The 17,222-nt window shown below is 45.7% G+C and overlaps 1 protein-coding gene across 1 annotated transcript in view; it reads left to right on the forward strand.

The window, feature by feature from the left end:
- Positions 1-2,362: 2,362 nt before the first annotated feature.
- mfsd6b (major facilitator superfamily domain containing 6b) overlaps positions 2,363-17,222 on the forward strand; it is an 87,649-nt gene continuing 72,789 nt past the window's right edge. The window contains exon 1 of the mRNA XM_070874823.1: positions 2,363-2,610. The gene's annotated coding sequence lies outside the window, so the exon portion shown is untranslated. The remainder of the gene's footprint in view (positions 2,611-17,222) is intronic.

Genomic DNA, 17,222 nt, shown 5'->3' on the forward strand with positions numbered 1-17,222 from the left:
TGGTGGTATTTACAAAGCTGCAACACTCCTGGGTGTGCAGGTCATACATCAATGGTGTGTATCACCTTGGTGACAGTTAAAGTTTATTGAAGTTAGGTGTAATTATACCCTTTCATATTAAGGAATCACCAGTGTGTAATGGTGCAGCTATCTGAGACAATGCACAACAAGGTTATGTTAAATAAAAAACATTTCATCCGACCATTTGTCTGAAATCATAAGTATAACTATAAAAAACACCCCACCCCACCCCACAACAAATTTATCACATTTACATCATTACAATGGTCCCCATTTCCAGAAAAACAGAATACAAATGCACACCAACATGGAAGCCCCCTTGCCCCTTGCCCCGAACCTCCCACCAAATAGCACCAGCAACCTAAAAATATGCCCCAGACAGCACCTGCGGCCATACACCTCACTTTCCTTTCCTCCCCCCCACTTCTCCTCCCCACCTCCAACCCTTCCCCTTCCCCTCCTGACTCCAAGCCACCTGGCCAAGGAACTCCTCAAGTGCTGATTCATTGGGGGGGATGACAGCAGAACTGCTGCTTGGACAGATATGGGAGAGGACGATGCCGAGGTGGGAACGTACACCGAGCCAGAAGGAAGATCTTCCTCCTGGCTCTCATATGTCGTAGGCAATGGGGGTGCGGCACCTTGGGGTGCAGTGCTGCGCTCCGGGACCACTGGGAGCCCTCTGCCACCAGTGTTCCTGGCTACCAGCTCCAGGGCCTCCTCCATCCCTTCCATGTTATGTATTATTTGTTGGACAAAAACTCGGTGCCAACTACCTTCTTGGTGCTTAGTAGCTTTTTGCTGCTGGTGAATCTCCCTGCTGCCTCCCACAACAGCCAAACAAGCACACACCACAGCCATACACGCTTTCAATCCCTCACTGCTCCCTCTTTTTCTGTCTCCTCTTCTGCGCATGTAATGATGACCCCTGACCTCCTGAAATGCGGGAAACGGGCATTGCCATGCCGTTGCTATGGTCGGCGACATTTTATGGCAGAAAATAAAATTGTTTTACCACTGACGCCCATTTCAGATCGCTCACGGTAATACCCATTTTAAAAAATGGAAAGTTAGGGTTTTGGAAATGGTCGATAATCCGGCGATCTCAAAACTCATATTTACTGCCCACACTGGAAATAATGCCCATTTTGGTCCAATTTGCACAAAAGTGGAAAATCTAGCCCAATGTGTTATTTAGGGTGGTGCATGTGATTCTTGTGTTATGTAAGATGGTGCATAGGATTCATGTGTTTTGTAGGGTGGTGGCCCTGACCTGCGAGAGACCATCATCAGCAGGTCGGGGCCATAAAAGGAGCAGCGAGCGGCGGCCATGGGCAGCATGGTGGCATACCACTGCAAGGTACAGCACGAGCTAGTGCAGGAGAGTGACGGCAGCGAAGAGGGACATCATCAAGGTCCAGGTCGGTGATTGGAATGTGGGCAGGTACAGCAGGAGCGGCAAGATCAGGGCGAAGGATCGGCGAGAGACTGTAGAAGAATGTGATCAGGGCTCAAGAGAGGCGTGAGTTCGGGGCCAGAAGAGGTGAGGGCCCAGAGGCAGCACGGTCCAGCCCACACTGCGATATGTGTGTGTACTAGGTCCGTGCAGCAGAGCAGGTCTCCAGTCATCTTGGATAACCTTTGCCACTGGAACAAGACTTAGCTCTGTCAAGCCTGTGTGGGGGCTGGTGTGCAACAGCCACCCCACATTAAAAAAAATCCATGCACAGTCATCTTCCACCCTTCAGGATGTAGTTCAGGACCTGGAATATTAAGTCCTTCATTGAAACACCTGTGAATTCATCCTTTTTTGCCGGAAGCAAGACATCCTCGTTTCGAGAGACTGCCTATGATGATGAAGGTGGTGATTGGGATTCATGTGTTATGTAGGGTGATGCATGGGATTCGTGTATTATTAAGGCAATACATGGTGGCGATGTGTTATGTGAGACAGTGCGTGGGGTGCAATGTGTTATGTTGGGCTCAGTGCATGTAATGCATTGCAATGTTTTGCATTGTTTAAACGCAGCTGGGCTTTCTCTCCTCATTGTTTTTTGTCTGCCACTGATGATCACTTTGTGAGAATGCTACAGTGCGAGTAAAACTGCCTATATTGGAAGTGATCCTCGCCCAAGCATCATTACATTTGTAAATCCCTCATGGGTTATGTTGAGTTGCAGGCGGCGCATTGTCTTGTGCTCTGTTGTAGTGCATGAATTGCATTGTGTTCTGTGGCACTGTCTTGTTATGGTTTGCAATGTATTGTCTTGCAGTGCATTGAGTGCATTCTGCTTGGCTGGCCGAGATGCGCAGGATGCAGTGCTCCCTTCCTACCGCTACAGCTGACTGAAATCTATTTGGAACAGGTGGGCCCTGACGCCGGTGCTGACGTCTCGATGCTCAGGTCCACCACGGAGCAGTGATATCGGCAGCGAGACACAGCGATTCCTTCCCAGATCGGTCGACCCATCCGCCGATATGGACGCGTTTCTGTCAGATCGTGAACGGGTGGCACGCAAGTCCTGGATGTGACTGGCAGGCACACAATTTACCGCCCGAGGGCTCGGCTCCATTTACCTTTCGCCGAAGGTGAGATCTGTCAGTCCTCCGGCTTGTGTCGGGGGATGTTCTGGGAATTGGAGCCCTGAGCTACATATCACACGCTTGCTGAGGGGGGTTGAGGTTGATTGCGATTAAAATAAATGTGTACAGATCTTGTTAAGAATATGAATGATGCATGTTGGTGAAATATGATCTGTGAGCGAGCTTGTGGAGAGAGAAGCCATCACGTTGGAACCTTTTTTATTAAAAAAAGGTCGAATTAGCACTTTAAAAAGGCGTTTTAATATTTTTAACAAGGATTATTAATTTCTGTAAAAAATACTTTAAAAGCCTGGCTTCTGAGGTATATGGTTAATTAGAGCTCCACTTATCTGTTTCTTTTTATTGACACCTGCTTTTATTTCCTGGTCGGTCTGTTTTTACCCCAGGGCGATGTTCAGGGTAATAACCCGGGATCATGAGCCCTGTACTCACATCAGATGGCCCCAAACATTGGGCCAGGTTTTTAAATCCCCACGGGTCCGAGCATACCCTTGAAAATATAAAATGTTGGATTTTTTGTTTCCAATGCTGCATATTTGCCTTGAAATGGGCTCTTTCTGAAATGCACTTGTCGTAACTCCAAAGAAAAAAAATTCGGTGGGTTAAAAAAAATGACTTGATTTTCCTTTGTATTGCTGGGTGGTAGTTTGTGATTAAGGAAGACGCCTAGAATGTAAACCTCGTCCTGGACTTCCGCAAACGTAAGAGCAGCAGGATGAGAAGAAAGATAAACAAAGTCAGCAGTCTTTGCAATGTTTGTGGTGGGGAGGCAATTCGAAAGAGTCAGTGATCTCACTTGTTCTTTTTGCCAGTGTGTAAGGCTCAAAGTGAAGTACACTGGTGTCCAGATTCTTTCACATAGATTTTTGAACAGCTCTGTACTACTTGTGGGCAGCTCAAAAGAAAGATTTTAATGCAAAATGTCAATATTTTAAAAATGATTTTCTAGTAGCTTATAGGTCTTAGGTATGGTGAAAGGTATGTTTTTATATTCATTCTCAGAATGTGTGCGTCACTGGCAAGGCCAGCATTTATTGCCCATCTCGAGTTGCCCTTGAGAAGGTGGTGGTGGTGTTTTGACATTCTCATTTTCTTGGAATGTCCAAACTATTGTCACTGTGGGTTGTCATGGAAATCCCCCTTCACTTGTATCTTTGTTGAGGAAGAAAAGGAGAAGCAATGGACGGATGTCGGGCACCTCAGGTTGCACCAGAAGGCAGGCTATGTCCACTCAGTGTGACCATCACACACACACATTTAGAGACAAAGGCACATACCTACCTGGATTTGCCAGAGGAGCTCTGTCTTCAGATGCTATAAATCAAGAAATAATGAGGCTTGTAAAAAAGGAACAGCAATAATCATGGGCGATTTTAACCTTCATATTGATTGGACAAAGCAAATTGGCCAGGGTCACCTTGAGGAAGAGTTCATAGAGTGTATCCGGGATAGTTTCCTTGAGCAGTATGTTGCGGAACCAAACCGGGAGCAGGCTATCTTAGATCTGGTACTCTATGATGAGACAGGATTAATAAACAATCTCCTAGTAAAGGATCCTCTAGGAATGAATGACCATAACATGGTTGAATTTCAAATTCAGTTGAAGGGTGAGAAAGTTGGATCTCAAACCAGTGTCCTAAGCTTAAATAAAGGGGACTACAAAGGTATGAAGGCAGAGTTGGCTAAAGTGGACTGGGAAAATAGATTAAAATGTGGGATGGTTGATGAGCAGTGACAGACATTTAAGGAGATATTTCATAATTCTCAACAAAAATATATCCCAATGAGAAGGAAAAACTGTAAGAGAAGGGATAACCATCCGTGGCTAACTAAGGAAATAAGGGATGTTATCAAATTGAAAACAAGGGCATATAATGTGGTCAAGAATAGTGGAAGGCCAGAGGATTGGGAACCTTTTAAAAGCCAGCAAAGAACGACTAAAAAAAAAATAAAGAGAGGGAAGATAGATTATGAAAGTAAACTAGCACGAAATATAAAAACAGATACATAAAAAGGAAAATAGTGGCTAAAGTAAATGTTGGTCCCCTAGAGAATGAGACTGGAGAATTAATAATGGGAAACAGGGAAATGGCAGAGGCTTTGAACAAATATTTTGTATCGGTCTTCACAGCAGAAGACACTCACATCCCAATAGTGTGTAATCAAGGGGCTATAGGGAGGGAGGAACTTAATACAATCACTATCACTAAAGAAGTAGTATGCGGTTAAATAATGAGACTAAAGGTGGACAAGTCCCCTGGACCTGATGACTTGTATCCTAGGGTCTTAAAAGAAGTAGCTGCAGAGATAGTGGAAGCATTGGTTGTAATCTACCAACATTCCCTGGATTCTGGATGGTCCCAGTGGATTGGAAAACGTAAATGTAATGCCTCTATTTAAAAAAGGAGGCAGACAGAAAGTTGAAAACTGTAGACCAATTAGCCTAACATCTGTTATTGGGAAACTGCTGGAGTCCATTATTAAGGAGGCAGTAACAGGACATTTGGATAAGCATAGTACGATCAAGCAGAGTCAGCATTGTTTTATGAAAGGGAAATCATGTTTGACAAATTTGCTGGAGTTCTTTGAGGAAGTAGCGAGCAGGGTGGATAAGGGGGAACCAGTGGATGTGGTGTATTTGCATTTCCAGAAGGCATTCAATAAGGTGCCACATAAAAGGTTACTGCACAAGATAAAGTTCACGGGGCTGGGGGTAATATATTAGCATGGCTAGAGGATTGGCTAACTAACAGAAAACAGAGAGTCGGGATGAATGGGTAATTTTTCGATTGGCAAACAGTAACTAGTGGGGTGCCGCAGGCATTGGTGCTGGGGCCGCAACTATTTACAATCTATATAAATGACTTGGATGAAGGGACCGAATGTAATGTGTAGCCAAGTTTGCTGATGATTAAAAGATAGGTGGGAAAGCAAATTGTGAGGAGGCCAAAAAAATCTGCATAGGGTAATAAACAGGCTATGTGAGTGGGAAAAAATTTGGCAGATGGAGTATAATGTGGGAAAATGTGAGGTTATCCACTTTGGCAGAAAAAATAGAAAAGCAAATTATAATTTAAATGGAGAAAAATTGCAAAATGCTGCAGTACAGAGGGACCTGGGGGCTCCTTGTGCAAGAAACACAAAAAGTTAGTGTTATATTTGTGGACCTGTATTTACTCTGTACAGACACCAGAGGGCTCATTCCCCAGAGTCCCAAGGCACCCCATAATCCCTTGGGAGCACAGGTATTTAAGAAGTATTCACAGGTTGGAGAGGCATTCTGGAGACCTGCAATAAAAGACTAAGGTCACACTTTACTTTGAGCTCACAGTTTCTCCATACACAACAACTGGCGATGAGATACAGTTAGCGAACCCAAAGATGCAGAGAACAGTGGGCATCCTGAGAAATTTTCGGAGGGAGATGATTGAGAAACTTTTGTGGAGCGACTCGACCAATACTTCATGGCCAATGAGCTAGATGGGGAAGAGAGCGCTGCCAAACATAGAGCGATCCTCCTCACCGTCTGTGGGGCACCAACGTATGGCCTCATGAAGAATCTGCTTACTCCAGCGAAACCCACAGAGAAATCATACAACGATTTGTGCACACTGGTCCAAGAGCATTTGAACCCGAAGGAAAGCGTTCTGATGGCAAGGTACCAGTTCTACACCTACAAAAGGTCTGAAGGCCAGGAAGTGGCGAGTTATGTCGCCGAGCTAAGACGCCTTACAGGACATTGCGAATTTGAAGGACATTTGGAGAACATGCTCAGAGACGTTTTCGTACTTGGCATTGGCCACGAAACCATACTTCGCAAACTTTTGACTATAGAGACCCCAACCTTGAGTAAGGCTATAGTGATAGCCTAGGTGATCATTGCCACCAGTGAAAATACTAAGCAAATCTCTCAGCACACAAGTGCTGCTACAAGTACTGTGAACAAAGTGATGTTGTTTTCGAATTGTAACGTACAGGGCAGGTCACACATACCTGCAGCTACACGACCACAGATGTCTCAGAGTCCACCATCAAGGGTGATGAATGCAAGGCCATTAACACCTTGTTGGCGCTGCGGGGGTGATCATCGTTTCCATTCATGCGGATTCAAAGGATACGTTTGCAAAGGCTGTGGAACAATGGGACACCTCCAACGAGTGTGCAGGTGAGCTGTTAAGCCTGTTACATCTGCAAACCACCACGTTGCAGAGGAGGACAGATCCACGGAGGATCACGACGAAACAGATCCTCAGATAGAGGAGGCAGAGGAACATGGGGTACACACATTCACCACGAATTGTCCCCCAATAATGCTGAATGTTGAACTAAATGGAGTCCCGGCGTCAATGGAGCTGGACACGGGCGCAAGCCAGTCCATCATGGGCAAAAAGACTTTTGAAAGGTTATGGTGCAACAAGGCTTCAAGGCCAGTCTTAACTCCAATTCGCACGAAACTAAGAACTTACACAAAAGAACTGATTCCTGTAATCGGCAGTGCTACCGTAAAGGTCTCCTACGATGGAGCGGTGCACAAGCTACCACTCTGGGTGGTACCGGGCGCTGATCCCACGCTGTTCAGCAGGAGCTGGCTGGGAAAGATACGCTGGAACTGGGACGACATCCGAGCGCTATTGCCCGCTGATGACACTTCGTGTGCCCAGATCTTAAACAAATTTCCTTTGCTGTTTGAACCAGGCATCAGGAAATTCCAAGGAGCAAAAGTGCAGATCCACCTAATTCCGGGGGCGTGATCCATCCATCACAAGGCGAGAGGAGTACCGTACATGATGAGAGAAAGGGTAGAGATTGAGCTAGACCGGCAACAAAGAGAGGGCATCATCTCACCGATTGAGTTCAGCGAGTGGGCCAGTCCTATTGTCCCAGTACTCAAGGGAGACGGCACCGTCAGAATCTGTGGCGATTATAAAGTAACTATCAATCGTTTCTCCCTGCAGGGTCAATACCCACGACCAAAAGCCGACGACCTCTTTGCAACGCTGGCGGGAGGAAAGATGTTCACGAAGCTGGATCTGACTTCAGCTTATATGACGCAGGAACTGGAGGAATCATCGAAGGCTCTCACCTGCATCAACACGCACAAAGGTCTTTTTGTTTATAACTGATGTCTGTTTGGAATCCGATCAGCAGCGGCGATATTTTAGAGAAACATGGAAAGTTTACTGAAGTCGGTCCCGTACACTGTGGTCTTACAGAATGACATCTTTTCACAGGTCGGAACACAGTCGAGCACCTGCAGAACCTGGAGGAGGTTCTTAGTCGACTCAACCGCGTGGGGCTCAGATTAAAACTCTCGAAGTGCGTTTTCCTGGCACCTGAAGTGGAGTCTTGGGAAGGAGGATTGCGGCGGATGGCATCAGGCCCACTAACGTGAAGACAGAGGCAATCGAGAATGCACCAAGGCCACAGAATGTAACAGAGCTGTGGTCGTTTCTGGGACTCTTGAACTACTTTGGTAACTTCTTACCGGGTCTCAGCACCCTGCTAGAACCACTGCATGTCTTACTACGAAAACGGGGCGAATGGGTTTGGGGCAAAAGCCAAGAAAATGTCTTTGTAAAAGTGAGAAAATTGTTATGCTCAAACAAATTGTTGTGTTGTATGATCCATGTAAGCGGTTGGTACTAGCATGTGACGTTGGGTGTGTATTGCAACAAGCTAATGATTTCGAGAAACTGCAACCGGTTGCTTATGCATCCAGAGGTCTGTCTAAGGCTGAGAGAGAATACAGTATGATTGAAAAAGAAGCGTTAGCGTGTGTCTATGGGGTAAAGGAAATGCATCAATACTTGTTTGGGCTAAAATTCGAATTGGAAACTGACCATGAGCCACTTAAATCCCTGTTTTCCGAGAGTAAAGGGATAAATACCAACGCATCGGCCCGCATCCAGAGATGGGTGCTCACATTGTCCGCATACAACTACGCCATCCGCCACAGGCCAGGCACAGAAAACTGCGCCAATGCTCTCAGTAGGCTGCCATTGCCCACCATGGGGGTGGAAATTGCGCAGCCCGCAGATCTAGCCATGGTTATGGAAGCAGTTGAGAGTGAGAAATCACCTGTTACTGCCCGGCAGATCAAAACCTGGACAAGCCAGAACCCCTTAATATCTCTAGTCAAAAGCTGTGTGCTTCACGGGAGCTGGTCCAGTGTCCAAGTGGAAATGCAGGAAGATATAAAGCCGTTCCAGTGGCGCAAAGATGAAATGTCTATGCAAGCAGACTGCCTTCTGTGGGGCAATCATGTAGTGGTCCCCAAGAAGGGCAGAGACACCTTCATCAATGACCTCCACAGTACCCACCCAGGCATCGTAATGTTGAAAGCGATAGCCAGATCCCACGTGTGGTGGTCCAGTATCGATGCGGACTTAGAGACCTGCGTTCACACATGTAATACATGCTCGCAATTAAGCATTGCACCCAGGGAGGCGCCACTAAGTCTATGCTCTTGGCCCTCCAAACCGTGGTTTAGGGTACACGTCGACTATGCAGGCCCGTTCTTGGGTAAAATGTTCCTTATGGTTGTAGACGTGTACTCCAAGTGGATTGAATGTGAGATAATGTCGACTAGCACGTCCACTGCCACTATTGAAAGCCTGCAGGCCATGTTTGCCCCTCACGGCTTAACTGTCCTGGTGAGCAACAACGGGCCATGTGCTGAATTCAAAGAATTTATGACCCGTAACGGGATCAAACATGCCACATCTGCCCTGTTTAAGCCAGCGTCCAATGGTCAGGCAGAGAGAGCAGTGCACACCATCAAGCAAGGCTTGAAGAGGGTAACTGAAGGCTCACTGCAGACTCGCCTATTCCGAGTCCTGCTTAGCTACCGCACGAGACCACACTCGCTCACTGGGATCCCACCTGCTGAACTGCTCATGAAAAGGGCACTTGAGACAAGGCTCTCATTAGTTCACTCTGATCTACATGAACAGGTAGAGAGCAGGCGGCTTTGTAAGGGGATGGTGGTCTCTATGAGTGGGTCAGGTTCCCTTATGACCAACTTGCGCGGTTCGAATCGCTCCCACTCCCTTGGGTTCTGTACTCTGGATTTATTTGGGGGGTGTGACAAAAGTGCAGACACTGGGTTGATGCAAAGAACTTTGGTTTTATTACAGTCAAAGTAATACAGGTTTATTACTCTAAGAAAATACAAGGCCAAACTTACAATCACTCTAATAAAGAACAATACAAGGAAAGGTACAAGGTCAAACTTAAAATCACAAATAAAGAACAATACAAGGAAAGGTACAAGGTCAAATTTAAAATCACAAATAAAGAACAATACAAGGAAAGGTACAAGGTCAAACTTAAAATCACAAATCACTCTAATAAAAGAACCATGCACTACACATTCAAAGTGGGGTCACAGTAAATTATACCTCCCACCTCCCAATACCTAATTTTAGCTAGGTTAGACTCCAGGGCATGCAGGAACTATGCTTATCAACCCTTTTGATAGTTAACGGTAGATCGCGGTTGTTTTTCCCTTGATACCATGTTGACTGTGGTCGGTCACTGCTGCGATGGTGATGTTTTTCCTTCCTTCAGGCTGGAGAAGTTAGTTTACAACTGTAGCATTGGTTTCTCTCCTTGTCTTGATGACACAGCGTAGTGTGGTACTAGTCTGTCAGTCAAAGTGTCATCTGAGGTGGTAGCAGCCTTGTAGCTAACTAGCAACTACCTAACCTCTGTTCAAAACAGTTGTACGATTTCAGTGTTCTAATCTTGCCACCAAATCTGTTCAAAATCCTTTGTATAATTTTGGCGGGCTTGGTTCTTCTTTGCAATATTTTGTCGGGCTCGTTAAAAGTTGATATGTCTTGGGTGGGTTGATGTTCGAAAACTGTTTCCTGATGGAAATATTAGTTTGGTAATTGCAATGTCCTTTTGTGCTTAGTCTTTCGCATGCAGGCTGGATTGGGCCTCTTTGTGATGTATATGCTGAAATGGTTGCCCAGACCCATGTTGATGGGTAGCTACCTCTGGGTGATTTTGTGATGTTAATGCCTCTTGTGGAGAAGGATTTTCGAATACTCATTCTTCCAGACAGGTTAACTCAGTCCTCACACCCAGGTAGCTCCACACAATTAGACTGTCTCTTGCTAGTTCCGTAGTTGCGCCCACAGCCTTGAGTTTGTCTTTTAAAATCCAAAATTCTATTAAAGTTCGTAGTTTCTTCCATAAGCACTTTAGAGTTCCAAACTTTTCGGTAGATAGTCCCAAATTAAATTTCCTTTCGAATGAGCCCAAACACAGGGGGGGTTTCTTGTGAATTTTGCATTTCTTCAGCTTCAACAAAGTGCATACCATGATAGCGCAAATATGTCACATGAGATTGAAATCATTGATCTTGTATTTGTTTTAAATTATGGACAAGGTCTCAAGTGGCTTCCCGGCACTGTCGTGGCCAAAGAGGGGAGCAGGGTGTTTCGGGTCAAAGTTTGAAATCGACTCATTCACCGGAAACACTTGGACCAAATCAAACTCAGATTCACGGACTATCCGGAGCAGCCCACCTTGGACCCTACATTTTTTGATCCCCCAACATACACACCAGTGGCAACCAACACCACGGTTGACCACGAAGCAGAACCCATCATCCACAGCAGTCCTGCAGGGCCCAACACACCAGGCAGCCCAGCAAGGCCAGCTGAACAGCAGCCCAGCAAGGGCCCAATAAATGATTCAACAACACCAGCTTTCACACCGAGATGATCAACCAGGGCAAGAAGGGCCCCAGATCGACTCACATTGTAAATCGTTACACTATTGAGTTTGGGGGGGGAATGTTGTTATTTATGTGGACTTGTATTTACTCTGTACAGCCACCAGAGGGCTCATTCCCCGGAGTCCCAAGGGACCCCATAATTCCTTGGGAACACAGGTTATTTAAGAAGGCTTCACAGGTTGGAGAGGCACTTTGGAGACCTGCAATAAAAGACTAAGGTCACACGTTACTTTGAGCTCACAGTGTTCAGTCTGACTTTTTCTCCATAGACAACAGTTAGTATGCAGGTACAGCATGTAATCAGGAAGGCAAATGGAATGTTGGTCTTTATTGCAAGAGGGATAGAGTATAAAAGCAGAGAAGTCCTGCTACAACTGTACAGGTTATTGGTGAGGCCACACCTCGAGTACTGTGTACAGTTATGGTCTCCGTATTTAAGGAAGGATATACTTGCAATGGAGGCTGTTCAGATAAGGTTCACTATGTTGATTCTGGAGATGAGAGGGTTGACTTATGAAGATAAGTTGAGTAGGTTGGGCCTATATTCATTGGAGTTCAGAAGAATGAGAGGTGATCTTATCGAAACATATAAGATAATGAGAGGATGCAGAAAGGATATTTCCATTCATAGGGGAAACTAAAACTAGGGGACATAGTCTCAGAATAAGGGGCCGTCCATTTAAAACTGAGATGAGGAGAAATTTCTTCTGTCAGAGGGTTGTAAATCTATGAAATTCTCTGCCCAGAGAGCTGTGAAGGCTGGGTCATTGAATATATTTAAGGTGGAGATGGACAGATTTTTGAGCGATAAAGGAATAAAGAGTTATGTGGAGCGGTCAAAGAAGTGGAGCTGAGTCAATGATCAGATCAGTCACAATCTTATTAAATGGCGGAGCAGGCTTAAGGGGCCAAATGGCCTACTCCTGCTCCTATTTCTTATGTTCTTATGCTGCGAATCAGCAGGGATCCAGTTAAAGAACAGGGCCATCTGCTGCAAGGATACCTGCGGTTAACATGCACCGCTGCTGAGGGTAGTAAAGGTCCATTGTGCTCTTGTGGCCCCCACCTTGGCTTCTGGGTCCTTCTGGGCATATTGCAATGTTGTACTATGCGGAGTGTGCCTGTATTGGTAAACAAGGCCACTATCCTCTATCATTACATGTGCACTAGCTCCACTTCCTCAGCCGTCAAACAGGGTTACGACACTACATCCCTCAACCAAAGACTCAGTTTCCTGTCTTCATATTTGTTTGTATTAGCCATTGGGTTTTGCCATCCATTTTTGTGACCAAAACAGTTTTTGCAATTGCAGAAATATACACCAAGAATATTATAAGCCATTACAAAGTCTATCAACATTTTGTCCCCATTAAGAGCCAATTATTTTAAGTGACTACAAAACCATTAATTTTTCCTGTCCTCCTCTCCTTCTCCCGGAAAGTGCTCAACTTCAGGCCCCCAGGGCCCGCAGTTCACCCACATTATGTAAGTGATGCTCGCGCTGGAAAAACAGTGTCAGCATACTAGATGGGTAGGTGAGTGCTAACTATGCACCACCCAACTATTCTATTAAAATAAATGTATGAACAATGGTGGGCAAGCCACTCCTGAATTCCCAATATGTATTCCTGGTGAATGTGGTTTTACAAGTTGCAAAAACTCAATTGTAAATTTTTATTTCATAAAACTTTTCATAAAATTCTGCACAATAGACTACTATTTAAGCTTAAAGAAGATTCAGGGTAAAACCAGCAGGTACAGAGAAAGAATGAAAGACTTGCATTTATGTAACACCTTTCAAAACCTCAGGATGTCCCAAAGAGCTTTACAGCCAATGAAGTAATTTTGGAGTGGATGGGACATTAAACCAAGGTCCCGTCTTCCCTCTCAGAAGGACGTAAAACATCTCATAGCATTATTCGAAGAAGAACAGGGGGTACCTCCCCGGTGTCCTGGTCGATATTTGTCCCTCAACCAATCATCAGTAAAGCAGATTATCTGGTCATTATCTCATTGCTGTTTGTGGCAAATTGGCTGCCACATTTCCTTATGTTAAACCAGTGACTACACTTTAAAAGGACTTCAATAGCTGTAAAGCACTTTGTGATGTCCGGAGGTCATGAAAAGTGCTATATAAATGCAAGTTATTTTTTATATATCTGGTTGTTGAAGAGAGTTGAGTCTTTACTAGATATCATGGAACTTATATGAACACCCCACTAAAATCAAGTAATTGAACACATACCTCAACTCAGTAGCTAAGGACTCAGACATATGCTACGGAACAGTGAGGAGATGGGAGGTACACTGTCTCCACTAGGAAGCTGGTGACTAGGAGATGCATCTTTCCCATTAAGATACCCTGAGATTTATGTGCCATCTGCTGTGGTGAGGAAGAGGGCAAGAAAGTACTAAATTAATGTGGATTGCAAGTTGCAGGAACTGAATTACCAAATTCTGAATGATGCCCCCTCTGAAGTGGCACAATGATGGGGTTACATTTCCATTCATACAAAGTTACTAAAATGTAAAAAAAATGTGGCTGCAATCCCTGATGATGCTGAAGATCCCAGCAGCCTTTCTGCTAATATGAGGATTCACAAATTGGATGTTTTTCCATGCCAAAGTAATGGTTGCTTGGTCTCCCAGTATTGTGTGCACAGACCCAATCCATGTCCGGACTGGGGTCAAACAGGGCTGTGTCATCGCCCCAACCCTCTTCTCAATCTTTCTCACTGCCATACTCCACCTCACAGTCAACAAGCTCCCCGCTGGAGTGGAACTAAACTACAGAACCAGTGGGAAGCTGTTCAACCTGCGCCGTCTCCGGGCCAGGCCCAAGACCATCCCAACCTCTGTCGTCGAGCTACAGTACACGGACGGTGCCTGCGTCTGCGCACATACAGAGGCTGAACTCCACGACATAGTAGATGTATTTACTGAGGCGTACAAAAGCATGCGCCTTACGCTAAACATCCGTAAGACAAAGGTCCTCCACCAGCCTGTCCTCACCGCACAGCACTGCGCCCCAGTCATCAAGATTCTCGACGTGGCCCTGGACACCATGGACCACTTCCCACATCTCGGAAGCCTCCTATCAACAACAGCAGGCACCGACGACGAGATCCAATACCACCTCCAGTGCGTCAGTGCAGCCTTTGGCCGCCTGAGGAAAAAAGTGTTTGAAGACCAGGCCCTCAAAACTGCCACCAAGTCTACAGGGTCTACAGGGCTGTAGTAATAACCTGTATGGCTCAGAGATATGGACCATGTACAGTAGACACCTCAAGTCACTGGAAAAATATCGCCAACGATGTCTCCGCAAGATCCTACAAATCCCCTGGGAGGACAGACACACCAACATCAGCGTCCTCGTCCAGGCTAACATCCCCAGCATTGAAGCACTGACCACACTCGATCAGCTCCGCTGGGCAGGCCACATAGTTTGCATGCCAGACACGAGACTCCCAAAGCAAGTGCTCTACTCGGAACTCCTTCACGGCAAACGAGCCAAAGCAGAAACGTTACAAGGACACTCTCAAAGCCTCCCTGATAAAGTACGACATCCCCACTGACACCTGGGAGTCCCTGGCCAAAAACTGCCCTAAGTGGAGGAAGTGCATCTGGGAGGGCGCTGAGCACCTCGAATCTCAATGCCAAGAGCATGCAGAAATCAAGCGCAGGCAGCAGAAGGAGCGTGCGGCAAACCGGTCCCACCCACCCCTTCCCTCAACGATTATTTGTCCCACCTGTGACAAAGTCTGTGGCTCTCGTATTGGACTGTTCAGCCACAAGAACTCACTTCAGGAGTGGAAGCAAGTCTTCCTCAATTCCGAGGTACTGCCTATGATGATGATGATTGTGTGCACATTCTATTAATTTGTACTTGAAGTGAAACATTTGTCTGATGCCAATGATGTAAAAGAATGCAGAAGAATATTTCCAAAATTTAAATAACCACAAGAAATAATGCTTGATGTCTGAATGACAGTTTTTATAATACTTTGTATTGTGTTTTATATATATTTTGTGGTTTTGATTTGTCCTATTATTTCTATTTATTCTTCCAGGTTTCTAAAGATTCCAGATTTATATCACTTTGTTTGATCCAGTGCTAATGTTTTCTATCATTCTTAACAAATGTAATACTCAGCCCATGTCACAGTCATTTAGCATGATGTGCTCACAATACAGTAAATGAAATATGAAAGCAGCTGGTGGAATTGCAGAGCTTACTCGGCCAGTTTGAGTAACATGATAGTTCATTCACCTGTAAGCAGGCTTTCTGTGGGACTTGTCTCCTTGAACTCCTGTGAAATGCATTTTACCAGTTCTAATGGATTGTGCAATGATCAATGTCAAGTGTATATTTCGAGAAATTTCTGATGACAGATCAAATTATGTTGGAGAAGAAATAATTCCAGGTTTGCAGTAATGTGTCAAAAGTCAACAAAAGCATGTTGTGTGATGCATGCATGCTTACAAACTGAATATAATTTGGGCTGTTAACACGATATCCTTTCTTGGTGCCATGGTGGGGCCGAAATTGTCCTCTGCCCGAAACGGGGTGTACGCACCACATTTGAGTGTTCCTTACCACCGAGATGGATGGGGTGGTGTTAAAAGGGACATTCTGCTTTTTGGTCCCAAAACGGAGCGGTGTGGTAACGACTGGTGGTAAGGGCTGCTTTCAGTGGTGTGGCAGCGGAGTGGCGTTTGGACCGCAAAATTCCACTCTCTAACCATTTAATGCGAATGATGCAGCTGCTCCCTGGCTTTCTTAAAGGACAGGTTTTGCAGCTGTGTCTTGACTTCATTCTCAATTGCATCCGAGGAGATGGCTGCAAGGGGAGGTTTGAGGAGGGCCAGCCGCTTCAGCGACGCAGAGCTGGAAACTCTAATGGAAGCTGTGGAGGGAAGGAGGAGGCTGCTCTTCCCTGAAAGTGGTGGGTAACCAAGTCAGAGCGTCTTCACCGAAGCCTGGAGGGAGATTGCAGAGGAGGTTTCAGGGATCTCCATTCACCAGCGGACTCCCAAACCATGCAGGAAAAGGCTAAACGATTTTATTCGAGTGATGAAAGTGAGTACATCTTCCCCGAACTTCTCAGATTACATCTGCCAGATTCTCCTTCACCTTATCTTGTTTCTCACCAACACTACTTAGTAGCTGAAGTGCCTGTTGCTTGCAAGGCCTGTATGTGTGTACACTCACAATAGCAGATACATTTTCTGCTCTCCTCCTCTCCCTCCATGTTGTAGAGTAGTAAGCTCCTTCCTCCTGTTCCTGGGCTGGTCTCAGGGTTCTCCACAGGGCCTTCAGGCAGGAGCTAAAGCAGGGAGCTCCTTCCCTCACTGCACCAAGCTCCAAATGATTAGGCCACGCCTCCAACAGCTCCACAACTCTTTTTGGGGGAACAAAATAACGTTAGATCAAGTGCCCCCAGACACTTAACTGCCCCTTTTTTTAATAAATGTTTATTTTTTTTGTTTTTTTGGGGGGGTTTTTTTGGGGTTTTTTTGGGGGGTTTTTTTGTGATTTTTTGGGGGGCATTAAAACCATATATTTTACAAGTGCCCCCTATAAAAGGGGAGGGGGACACTAAAAATCCGGCAATTAAAGCAAATTAAACTTTAAAACATATAAAATCAAATTAAAATTTGGTTGCCGGGGGTAACGATGCACTCCAGTGCCTTCGGCGCCCACCTCTCGCGGAAGGCCGCAAGCGTACCGGTGGACACCGCGTGCTCCATCTCCAAGGACACCCTGGCCCGGATGTACACGCGGAAGAGAGGCCGGCAGTCGGGCTGAACGACCCCCTCGACCGCCCGCTGCCTGGACCGGCTGATG

This window comes from Pristiophorus japonicus, chromosome 3 (assembly GCF_044704955.1).
Source record: "Pristiophorus japonicus isolate sPriJap1 chromosome 3, sPriJap1.hap1, whole genome shotgun sequence".
Classification (NCBI taxonomy): domain Eukaryota; kingdom Metazoa; phylum Chordata; class Chondrichthyes; family Pristiophoridae; genus Pristiophorus; species Pristiophorus japonicus.